This window comes from Mustela nivalis, assembly GCF_964662115.1.
Source record: "Mustela nivalis genome assembly, chromosome: 13".
NCBI lineage: Eukaryota > Metazoa > Chordata > Mammalia > Carnivora > Mustelidae > Mustela > Mustela nivalis.
The window spans coordinates 63,992,288-64,005,424 of NC_139032.1; the positions used below are offsets into that span (position 1 = coordinate 63,992,288).

General features: G+C 42.8%; 1 protein-coding gene across 1 annotated transcript in view; it reads left to right on the forward strand.

The window, feature by feature from the left end:
- Nucleotides 1-13,137, forward strand: part of PLPPR1 (phospholipid phosphatase related 1) — a 254,231-nt gene that overhangs the window by 102,963 nt on the left and 138,131 nt on the right. The window lies entirely within an intron of this gene.

A 13,137-nucleotide genomic window follows, 5' to 3' on the forward strand; every position in this document is an offset into this window, starting at 1 on the left:
CAGCTAGTAGGAGGCAGGGCTGGCATTCAAACGCAAGGTGGATCCTAAAGCTTATTCTCTTAGGAGCTAGAATTGTCGCAAGGGTTAAATAAAATTAAGTACAGGGCCCAGCACCGCATGTAGCACAGAGATGTTTGATTAATGAGGATCTCTCTGCCCATAAATCCAAAATTCATGATCACTTTTAAAATGTCATAAGATTAAACAAATACAGATGTCTTTGCTGATAAATAACTAGAAGCTTGATTTCTGAACACGGAGTAGCCAGATTTTTCTCTCCCCATCAGGCTTCCTACGATGACAATTTCTTGGGGTACCAACTGATGACTTCTTCTCCTTTAAACACATACCCCTCATTAGCTCCAACAATGCATGTTCTCACGGGTCTCACAGCCCAGGCGACAATGACACTGGCTTCTGTCCAGGGATGTAGAGGAGAAGCCAAAAGTGACTAACGTCCCATATGGTGATAAACACAGTTCTGTCTTTATAATGTATTCATCTCCAGAGGCCTCACGGCAAAGCAATTAATACTGCGGTTGGGAGGGTTCCCCTACCCACCCCCCCCCCCGCATCTATTTGTTGTGAAATAAACTATATTTCTTCACCTTTTGAAAACGGAGGAAAAAATGACACTTAGAAAACATTCAGTAAATAGTTACGATGAAGTCTGATAAAAACAGTTGCTGGAGCATACCTCCCCTCCCCCACCTTAATATGCAAGATGACCCAGTACGGGCGATAGAATGGGCCCACGGAAGGGGCTGCTGTTCCTAGAGAGCCACCGGATATTACCAAACTCCATCTGCGGAGATAACCTGGGAAATAGGAACTTTGAAATCAAAATAAATACTTGGGTTTGGATCCTAGCTCTGCCTCCTCCTAGTTTTGCCATTCTTTTTTTTTTTTCTTTTTTAAATATTTTATTTATTTGAGAGAGAGAGACAGTGAGGGAGAGTATGAGTGAGAAGAAGGTCAGAGGGAGAAGCAGACTCCCTGTGGAGCTGGGAGCCTGATGCAGGACTCGATCCTGGGACTCCAGGATCATGACCTGAACTAAAGGCAGTTGCTTAACCAACTGAGCTACCCAGGCACCCCTAGTTTTGCCATTCTAAATGAGCTCTTCTCCTGTGCTGTAGCCGCCCTCTCTCTTATGAGGATGATCATGCCTGCTTCGAAGCCACCCTGCTAGGACTCCGATGTAGCCGACCTAGGGAGTCCCCGGCCCCAGGGGAGCTCCCTGTGCCTGTTTCCTTCAGGGCTGACAGTGTGGAAGGCTGAGCCATAAGGGGCAGGAGAAGGCTGAGCGATGAGGGGCAGGAGGTGACTGCAAAGAGAATGCACAGTCCATGTGCTGCACTCCTGGCAGGAGGAGGGTCATTTTGACAGGAAATGTAAGACAACAGTGACATACAATTCTTACTGGTCAATAGATTGGCCATTTTGAAGGAAAAGATGCAAAAGACTGTGGGGCCAGCGTCAAGGGCTGAGGGCCCAGCATTGATCCACACGGCTTCAGAGCTTTTCCCTACTCTGTGCCTCAACAGCTCCCTGAAAATGTAAACCTCTACCACACCTGTGCCACTTGATAGGATTAGTGAGATGAAACTTGTAAATCTGTAGTATCTTCAAAAGAGGAGATGATGGGAATTCAAAAGCAGCTAGGAAGCCTCAGCCACCCCCCCTCTCCCACTCCCCTCCTTTAGGGCTATGGCTGTGCCAGCGTTCTCCTAAAAATGACTGTTGATGAATGGGTTTGGCTTTTCCTGGAGACACAGAAAACAAATTAAATAAGTAAGAAAAAATACATTTCCTTCATGGACTGAAGCAAAGTTTAAATTTCATTTATTCAAGTGTTTGTTGAGGTCTACTCTCCCTTTCCTTCTCTCTCTCTCTCTCTGTGTGTGTATATATATTATATATAAAATCTTATAATCTGTGATTGGTATTGCCCAGGAAAGAACACCCTACATATTTACCGAATAGCCTCTTTCTCCAGGGACTTTCCGCATTTAAATAGCTCCCCATTCTCTCATCTGTTGTACAAGGATGAATGGCCCCTTCTAGAGGGTACAATATGGCAGCTGTTTAATGACACATAATAACATGATGTAATAGAAGAAGCCAACAAAACCCCTTAGAAACAGTGAGGGAGAAGGCAGTAAGAAGTTAGTAGCCAATTACCTGTAGTAGAATTTGCCTGTTGTGTTGTGGGAAGGATTGTTTTGGTGGAATGTGTAGTAAGACGTCTAGAACTCCCACCATTTGTGATATGTACTCTGCCTAGCTAACAAGAATAACATTACAGAGTTTAGGACGAAAGACTAAAATAGGTAACAGCAACAAGACACAAGGCAGAAGTGAGAAAGAGGTGGAGAGTGTGTTCCACAGATGAATGACCTCAAGGTCGTAGGTAACACTGTCTGCTTAGCGGTATCACAGGGACACCTGGCAGGAATCTCATGAGAAAAGGATCCAAATATGCAAGTTTCAGTCTGAAAGAAAATGACATTCCTGTATCCCTGCATAGGACTGTCCTGAGGAATGAAGAATTCTTTGAATAGAAAATAAGCATTACCAACTACAAAAGACATGGCATTCTCTTAGATATTGTGAAGAAACATGGGTCTCCTAGGAAAACCTATGGGAATTTGCTCAAGCAACAGATTCTAGTCTGAAAGGATTGGCTCTTCTGTCTCATGTTATTGAAATAATTAGCATCATCAGTTCTTAGGCACTGTGGGGGTTGATAAAACCAATACAGTCGTCATGTATTGATGATCTACTCTATGCCAATCACTGGGGTAAACCTTTTGTGTGAGTTACCTTATTTAATTCTCATGATTTATGAAGTAGATATTAACGCCAGTTTTCAGATTAGAAAATTGAGGATCAGAGAGATTAAGTACCTGCCAAAAATGACACTAAGTGACAAATCTCACTACTTCTTGTTAGACAGAACTGAACTCAGGTCAAAGTCTAAGTTCTTAACCATGATGGGTTTTTCATAGCACAGAGTGAGCAAGAGGATTGCAGGTTGCATACGGATGAATATTTCTTTAAAGATTTTATTTTAGAGAGCGATAGAGAGTGTCCATGAGCAGTGGTTGGGGCAGTGGTAAGTTGGGGAGAGGGAGAGGCAGACTCCCAGCTAAGCAGGGAGCCCGATGCGGGGCTCCATCCCAGGATGCTGAGATCATGACCTGAGCTGAAAGTAGATATTTAACTGACTGAGACACCCAGGCAACCCCATGGATGAGCATTTAAAAACTTAATATCTATTGAATGAGGATTAGACAAGAATAAAGAACTTTGTAGCAAGGGGATGGAAGTGGGACAGCCACAAATAAGTATGTAAATACCCGAAATTGGGAAATTACATCAGGACACATATGCTTACATGATTCTTGAGCTTCTGTCACCAGCACGCTCTGTTGCTATGCTCTCTGGAATTTTAGTCCCTTTGCCCACTTAGTGGTGCCACACACCAAATCAGTCCCATTGTTGACTTTCTCTGTTGCTATTCCTTTGATGCCTAATAGTGTGGGGGAAGGAGCACAGTCCTGCTAATTGGCCACATCGCTACACATTGATAATTCCCAGCCCTAATTTGGTTCTCCCTATTGGTCAGCATTTCTATTCCCTATCCCGCAGTGGCTGTTCTAAACCCTTACCATTCTCTCAATCCGATTCTATCCGAACATCTCTCTCATTAGAGGATCCAGGCTTCCTCTTTAACCAATAAAACACCTCATTAGAGATTCTCATATATATAAGTAAACTGAAGCACAGAAAAGCTGAAGTAACTTGTCCAAAGTCTCCCTGCTAATAATGGTAGAACTGGGATTGAAACCTTGTCAATCAGGCTATAGACTTTGCCCTATTAACCACGATGCCATATTGCCTCTCTGGTCAAACATTTTGAATGAGTTAACCATTGGATGGGTTAAAGAAAGACTGGAATTTGAAACTTGGGATGCCCCTGACCCAGCTCAACTCTGCTTATACTTCTGAAGCTAGTGACAAAGTTAACTCCTATATTAGGACCCACAAAATGGAGGCTCCCCCAGTGGCCCAGCACAGGTCACAAAAGTAAACCTAAATCAGCCAGCACTTAGGTTTCTTTGGCAAGAGTTCTCCATAACATACACCAATCCCGATCTTCCAACTCCCTTTAGCTAGTTCACCTTACCCTAGAAAATAGGACCCGCGAGCCCTCTAAGGAACTCTACCTCCTAGCCAATCATGCTCTGTTTCTGTGTTGCCCCTTCTAACATTTTATAAAACCCACTCTTGCCCAAAACCTCTTGGGTAGAGTGTTGCACTGCTTCTGAGGCACTGTGATCCCCTAATCCATAGCTTGCTCTCCTTTGCCTACGGGACATCACCTTACTGAGTTTTTTTGGTTTTGTCATTTGACACTAGGCTTGTCCTTGTATGTGGCCCTAATCCACATGCTTTAGGACTTGGCTTTACTTGATTGGTTCCTTCCCCAGAGTCCACAGGAACTTGCTCCATGACTTAGTTTTCCCTTTGCATCCACCAGAATAGTTGATCCACCAACCCTTCCCTAGCTCCAGCGAGCTTTTCTATAAACCCTCTTTTTTTTTTTTTTTTTTTTAACCCTCTTGTTCTTAAGAACAGTCTCCCAGATCAGAGTCCAAGAATAGTCTAAAATCCTCCCCATCCTCTCCCAAAACTTTGTCTCTTGAATCTGTCTATTTTCTCATTTACTATTGTCACTTCCTTAATTCCTTCATATAGGACATTTTTTGGCATTAAGAATTCAGTGAGAAACAAAACCAGAACCCTGTCCTCCAACTCCCATTGGAAGGAAGGAGACAGGCTCTAACTGAGATCCAGATTATCCTACCTGAAGAGAATCAAACATAAATGGGAAAAGCAAACCTGAGTTTGGGGGGGTATAGTGGGGTGACCTGACAGTATAGAACGCTTCTGCGAAGTGGGTACTCATGAGTTTATTAAGAAAACAGAGATCACTCAAACTAGTTGGGTGATGTGTGTGTGTGTATGTGTGTGTAACTTTTGCTGGATTAGATAAGGCAAGGAAAAAGTAGGTGGATGACTTTCTGCATTTCCTCATTAACTCTTTTTTTTTTTAAAAGATTTTTATTTTTATTTATTTGACAGAGATCACAGGTAGACAGAGAGGCAGGCAGAGAGAAAGAAGGAAGCAGGCTCCCTGCTGAGCAGAGAGCCCGATGTGGGACTCAATCCCAGGACCCTGGGATCATGACCTGAGCCGAAGGCAGAGGTTTTAACCCACTGAGCCACCCAGGTGCCCCTCCTCATTAACTCTTATACAGGTCACTGCAAAAGCCAAGTAAGTGGTCCCCTTACCTTCAGTACCCACCTTTTTACCACTCCATATCGATGGAGTTCTCTGTAAGACACAGTTGTGTTATACTGTTGCTCTGCCTAGATACCTCTAATGCCTTCCTTGCCTGCAGCAGTGGTTCTCAAACCTTAGTATATCAAAATCACCTGAAGAGGGGCACCTGGGTGGCTCAATCATTAAATGTCTGCCTTCAGCTGAGGTCATGATCCCAGGGTCCTGAAATCGAGCCCCGCATCGGGCTCCTTGCTCTGCAGGAAGCCTGCTTCTCCCTCTCCCACTTCCCCTGCTTGTGTTCTCTTTCTTCCTGTCTCTCTGTCAAATAAATGAAATCTTTTTTTTTTTAATCACCTGGAGAGATTACCAAACTGCTGTTCCTTCCCTCATTCTCCTCAACTCACTACCCCTACTTTCTGATGCAGTCGGTCAGGGGTGGAGCCTGAGAATCTGCATTTCTAACAAGTTTCCTGTTGATGCCCATGGTCTGGAGACCACACTTTGAGAACCCTGCTCTGATGAACACTGTGCTAACTCCTTCATAAACTGAGCCAGCCTATTTCCAATTTCACTTGTCCACCCTCTCATAAAGCACTTACAGAAACAGTGTGCTAGCCAATCCACCCACCTGTAGCATTTTCAACATGCCAAGTACCTTCTCATCAGTTACCTCTGCTCAGGCCCTTTCCCTTGTCATGAATACCCTTCCTTTCTCTCCCGCAGTGACATCCTTTCCCTTTGAGCCCCTGCCTGAACAACCACCTCTGGCAATCCTTCCTTCAACCCACCATTTGGGAAAAATTAATTACTGCTTCCTCTGGGCTCCCAAAGCACTTTATACCTCTTGATTTCTCACAGCATAACATAATTCTTTGTCCCTTGCTTTGAGGAAATATGATTTATTCATCTCTGTACCCCCCAGTGACCAGCACAGGCCGTGGTGCCTAACAGATGCTCGATAAATGTTTATTGACCCATGACTAGTTAGGTACCTGGATGCTAATGATAGTCAGAGAAGGCCCCTCGGGGCAGTCAGGAATAAAGGAGTAGAAAGAATACCTGATAATGTGTCTTGTTGGACAGGAGTCCCTGGGGCAGAAAGCGGAAGTCCCTCAGAAGAACTGCCCACCTACACTGTCCACCAACCCAGACCGATTTTAGAGATCTGTTCATTTTGCAGAAAGGGAGAAGTCTTGAAACTCTGGGTGTTCTATATCCTGACTTCTCTTGGATCACCTGAGAATTTCAGAAACCAGAAAAGCATTGTCAGTAAAACCGTATCTAAATAACCTGGTGAAATTTTCCAAGTGTGAGGCTCAGAGTTCTTTTAAACCATTACCAAAATGATCTCTCCCTAATCTTTCCCTCCTCAAAACGAGCATATTGTGAGCTCTGAGCGCCCAGTGATGACAGACCTAGGGTCACCAGGAAATATCCCTCCCTCCAAAATGCTGCCAAAACACATGTTATTAGCATGTGCTTTGTTTGTTGACATTGATATTTTGTGATTTTTTTTTCCCCAAGCCTTGTTTCATCTCCACCTGGCATTAAGAATTTTTCAAAAGACTTCTGTTTCTGATTTACATTCTTGAGAAATGACTGGATATTGTAAGATCATGTTGGACAAAACCCCTGCTCAGCAGTTCTGACACTGTGGTCACGGCCCAGCCACCTGATACCTTTAGAACTAAATGGGAGCTGCCCAGGGAGCTGGGAGTCGCTTCAAGCCTCACCCCACAAAAGAGGTGCTGGGCTTGGAATTACCTACCAGTCGGTTTAATGACCTCATGTGAACTTCTCTCAAAAGTTGTTCTCTGTGTGTCCAAGCAGAATCTTACCCAGTGCCTAGTGGTCTAGTATATTTCCAATGTCTGTATATTTATAGTTTGTGAGGAATGTCTTTTATTCCTCCACAGTGAGGGCTTTCTGTGGGAATTACCATGGTTTTCTGTCTCTGGGCGGGCTTTAGAGTAATAGTCACTTTTGGCACCCATTTCTTCATCATACGAGGGTGAAATATTCAGGGCTGCTCTACAGATCAAGAAGGAGTTTTGTCCTAAGTGCCTTTTTGCCTCCATCTGAGTCATTTTCCTTCTAACTCCTGAAGAGGGAGGAGCAGAATAGGAATAGGAAAAAGCATAAAGAGAATGACACTTGATGACAACAAGGAATGAAAAGCAAAATTTACAAGAGCCTGAGTTCCCAGGAAGCAGGACAAAGAGGAGCTCCAGGGAAGGAAGGGTTGAGAAAGGAGGATATAGAGCGAACAGACAGAAGATGTAGCTTCGGAAACTGGAGGTGATTTTGCAGGAAACCAGCAGCTGGGACAGCAGGTACAGTGGGAGTGTGGGGTGAGGGCCACCAGGTACCCCATTGGCTGAGCGTTTGTGTCACAGGCGCTTTGTTATCCACTTTACTCACTACCTTGTGAAATCCCCACCAGAACCGTGTGAGACATGAATATCCAAGCCTAGCTCAGGGAAGTTACATCCCTTGCTTAGTGTCACTCGATAAGTGACAGAAATGGAATTCAAGCCCAGATATGTTTTGACCCCAAAGCCCATTCTTTCTTTCTTTCTTTCTTTTTTTCTTTATTTATTTATTTATTTATTTATTTATTTATTTGACAGAGAGAAATCACAAGTAGATGGAGAGGCAGGCAGAGAGAGAGAGAGAGGGAAGCAGACTCCCTGCTGAGCAGAGAGCCCTGCGGGACTCGATCCCAGGACCCTGAGATCATGACCTGAGCCGAAGGCAGCGGCCTAACCCACTGAGCCACCCAGGCGCCCCCAAAGCCCATTCTTAAGATGGCCAAATCTGAGCCACCAGCTTTTTCTTGGCTCAGAACATTCTGCAGTCAGGTTGGGAGGCCTATTAAGCCGGCAGTGGGTATTAAGAGAGGGTTCTACACCTGTGTGACAACCCACCTTGAAATCTCTAAGTGACCTCTGCTTGGAGTGTACGGGACAGAGTCTGAGGTTCCCAGGGTCCCACCTTTGGTATAACTATGAAGAGGGTAGTGTGTCTTCCATTCTCACCAGGGACTTCCCTTGGGCCCTCAGTCAGTAAAGGCCTCTGCTCTTTTCTCCTCTCCTGTATTTCATTGCCCGAGGACTCTGCTGTAGATTAGGAGATTCTCAGGAGCTCTTGGTTGTCTGACCTTCAGCCTTTCCCTGGGTTCATTTTCCTCATTAATGAAACGATTTGCATGTACAGTGCTAAAAAGCATTTAAAGAATGAGGAAACTGCCAGTAACAACCAACTAACCACCTGAAGTTAGGATTCTACCCCTCCACCCCCACTTTCTCTCCTTATTTTCATTTTTAGCCATTTGCCAAAGTCCGTTCTCTATTGCGTCTCCCCCAGGAATGGATTCTCCAATTCCCCTTTTCTACTTCCATTATGTCAGGCCAAGCCCTGCCAGGCTTTTGCTAAACCCTTTATTCACCTTGTAAATGGTACCCTTCCTGCGGCCCATACTCTTCTTAAAGATTTTCTGCCAGATTAATCTTCCCTAAGCACAATGCTGATTTTGCTCTATGCTGACTAAATAACACCTCACTGATCACAGAATAAAACTCCACCTCCTTATTCTTACCGGCCATGGGTCCCACAGAGACTCCTCCTACCCTACTTTCTAGATGCCCTACCCAACATTCTCTATTCCAGGACACATCCAGAACTTTACCCACTTCTGTGCTTCCTCCCTACAAGTCCCCCTGCGTGGCATGCATTCTCTCTTCATCCCCAAATGTCCAAGTCTATCTGTAACTCAAAGCCTGGCTCAAGTGCCAGTTACCACAGAGGACTTTTTTTTTAATCTTTGGAGTTCCACTTCACCAGTACTTTATTAGGTGTTCTTAGGAAAGGGTATGTCTTTTTTACCTGCAGTTTCAAATCTTTAATCCAGGATTGTTTTCTTCTGTTATATCTTTGACTATTTTTACTCTGGGTTGTTTTTGTTTTGTTTTGTTTTGTTTTTTCGTTCCTGTTCCCTCTTTCAGGAACATCAGTTGTAGGTATGGCAGATGTCCTTTGCCTTTATCTCTCATCTTCCTTATAATCATGTTAATATCTTTGTCCTTTCTGACCTTGTCTTATGTCATTTCAAGCCTCTCCACTATATCTGTCTCTTTTTTCAGCTGTATTTATTTTATATTTTTGCTTTTAATAAGGCTTTAGTTTGTCAAGATTTTATTTTTCTTTTGCATTTCTTTGAGTGCTGCCAACTTTTTTTTACCTCCGGTGGTCTCAATAATAATTGCCTATTTAAAATCCTATATCTCCTCTTCAAGCTCTTTCTACAGCTGTCTGTGATATTTGCACATCTACTGAGATTTGTCCAAATCCTTCCTTTTTTATTGGGTTGTTCTCTTCCTATTACATGTTGTTGATCTAATTTTTTTCTTTTGTGGGGTTTGGATTTTTGGTTTTATAGCTCTTATGCTATAAAAGGCCAGTGGGTGACTTTTTGATTATCAGTTATCCTTGATTTGGGCTGCTAGTTTCAGAAGATTATTTGAGTGGACTGAAAGGCTGTGAATTGGGAACATTACACAGTTTTGGTTGAGCTTTGTTGTCTTAAACACATTTCCACACAATCTGTTGTTTTGTGTTTATCTTGCAAATCAAGCACCTGACTTCAGTTTTTGTTATCCAGAAAGCTGGTATGGTTCTCAGCAAAATATAAGTCAAAGGTTGTTGGAGTCATGATCTGAGGATCGCTGGTTCTTATCCATCCATCACCTGTTCTTTTTATTTTTTTTTTAATTTTTTAAAAAGATTATTTATTTATATATTTGACAGACAGAGATCACAAGTAGGCAGAGAAGCAGGGAGAGAGAGGGGGAAGCAGGCTCCCCACTGAGCAGAAAGCCTGATGTGGGGCTCGATCCCAGGACCCCGAGATCATGACCTGAGCCAAAGCAGAGGCTCAACCCACTGAGCCACCCAGGCGCCCCCATCACCCTATTCTTTTGACCGTTTCTATCAACTTGATGGTTGTGTTGTGGACCATAGCAAGAACCACTAAACTTTAGTTCCTTTTCAGATCCCCATGCTTGCAGATCTGTAGGGACATCCTTGCTTTCTTTTTTCTTTTTTTTTTTTTTTAAGATTTTATTTATTTATTTGACAGAGAGAGATCACAAGTAGGCAGAGAGGCAGGCAGAGAGAGGGGGAAGCAGGCTCCCTGCTGAGCAGAGAGCCCAATGTGGGACTTGATCCCAGGACCCTGAGATCATGACCTGAGCCCAAGGCAGAGGCTTTAACCCACTTAGCCACCCAGGCGCCCCCATCCCTGCTTTCTTTATGACCTGCCTGTGCCCCCATATCTCATTGCCTCAAACACAGTAACTTTTCAATAGACCTTCAGGGCAGTGGCTCCTGCTTTTGGTAAAATCTGCCTCCCACGTGAGTTCTGAGGATTTCACTGTACTGGTGACCTGGTGCTTCATAGTTGGCTCAGTATTGCCATTTCCAACTAAATGGAATTTTTCTTCTTTAATAGGTTTGTGTGTGTGTGTGTGTGTGTAGTATTTGAGAGAATAGAGTAAAATGGAAACACCTTTACATTTTAAGCAAAGGTTCAGATGGTATATTTTGAAAGGTCAAATTAGATGAAAAGGAAGCCACGTGTGGCTAATAGAAAATATTCTATGAATTAGATAACACCAAGGTAATAGGTATTTGTTACTATTATGAGTTGGTTGTGTAATTCTGGAACAATGTGGAACAATGGATGTGAAATAATTTTAAGAATATAAGACTGCAGAGTGCCTGGGTGGCTAAGTCAGTAAACCTCTGCCTTTGGCTCAGGTCATGATCCCAGGATCCTGGGATTGAGCCCTCATTGGGCTTCCTACTCAGCGGGAAGTCTGCTTCTCTCTCTCCCACTCCCCCAGTTATGCTTCCTCTCTCGCTGTCTCTCTCTCTGTGTCAAATAAATAGATGAGTCTTAAAAAAAAAAATAAAAAGAATATAAGACCATATTTAAATGTCAGGTGGTAATATTCACTACAGAACAGAATTTACATGAATCTGAGTCATCCTAAAAAACTTACTGGCTGGAATACCCAAAAGCCTTTTTATTTATTTGGTTTCAAATGTTTTTACTCCTTTTAAAAGGAAAAGTATGTTCATGTTCTTTAATCAGAGGAAGATATTAACTGTTGGAGAAATAAGAGTTAAGGACTTGTTGCTTTAAAATATTCTACAGTCAGACCATCTAGCAGAGCAACGTTCTAATAAGTAATCAGCTAACTGTCAGGTTCCCAGACACTGTGGATGAGTGTTTGACCATGTAAGAGGGAGGCCTTTTGTGTGACTGTACTATTTGTCAGCTCCCTGCTTGGTTTACAAAGGAATGGCAACTATGTAGCACATATGCTGCTATTCCTTCCTTGCTGAGTCCATGATTGAGTGCTAATTCATCTTTGTATATTTTATGGTGAAATCACACATGGCCTCAGAATCTTTCCCAAAATAAAACTTAAAGCATCTACTGTAAATGTACTGAAGATGGCACGACTAAAACAATCTGCTTGCCAACCCTGATTTAACTCACCACTGGATTTCTTGATTTAATGATATGTCCAAAATAATGATAAACAGGAAGAAATGCAAAATTATGTTAAGATGAGATTTTCTAACTGTCAGAAAGTACTCTATTTGCTTATTTTCTATGCTGTTTGGCAAGGCAACTGGCATTCAGATCAACATTTATTGGTATCTCTTCTGGGCACTGTTATGAACTAGGGTAAGAAGATGACTAAAACGAGGACTCTGTCTTCAAAGAGTAAGCAAGTTAGTCCAAAAATATTAAATACTTCTGACAGACACAATGTTTGGTACTGGGGTTCTAGCAGTGAACAAAAGGACACTGACCTTGACCTCCTGGGACAGATAGTCTAGAAGGGAACGTAGGATTTCAAAACATAATGGTCACTAATGAAAAGCACATAAAGTATTTCAAAATTGTAAATAGGCCCTACTATTAGCATTTTGATGAGAGCTCTGAGTTTGTTGTGGGTGGACAGGTTTGCTATCCGTAACAGAGATAGCCATAGAAATAAGATAGAGTGAACAAGAACTTGGTATGACACACACATGCAAAAGAGGGGTTATGTACAAGAAACGTAAGTAGTGCCAAAGACTTAATGATTAATTCTGTCTTTCAGAGTCTGGGAAGCACACACAGGGAACACCGAATGGAAGTTTCATTGAATGAATAGGCTGTCAGTGGGCAGATAAGGAGAGAGTAAGGCTTTCCAGACAGACCAACAGCTGGAGTTCAAAAAACAAAAGAGAACCACTGCCTAGTATTAGCAGACAACTGACAGTGACTCTGAATGGCAAGCAATAGCCTTTAAGATAATAAGGGTCCCTTAGAGACAACTAAAGAAGCTTAAACTGTTGTTTGCACTGATGAGCCTGATGTTATTGACATGGTCCCACTTACTACAGAAAGATCACTTGGTGGCAGTCTTAAGGATGGATTGATGGGTAAAATAAAGCCTGGAGATAAGGAGCCCAATGATAAAATAAAATGCCAAAATTTAACTACCTAATCCAATCCACACTTTTGGTCCTCACCTTACTTGATTTTTTTTTTTCCTGTGATAATGGAGAAGGAAAGGAGAGAATGTATTTGAGAAATATTTAAGAGACAGAACCCCCAGGACTTGTTAATTGCTAGGTCATAGTCCCCAAGAAAAAGAATGGGGTGATTGAGCATATGGAGCTTTCACTAAGATGCAGATTATAGGAGATTTGAGTTAAATTCA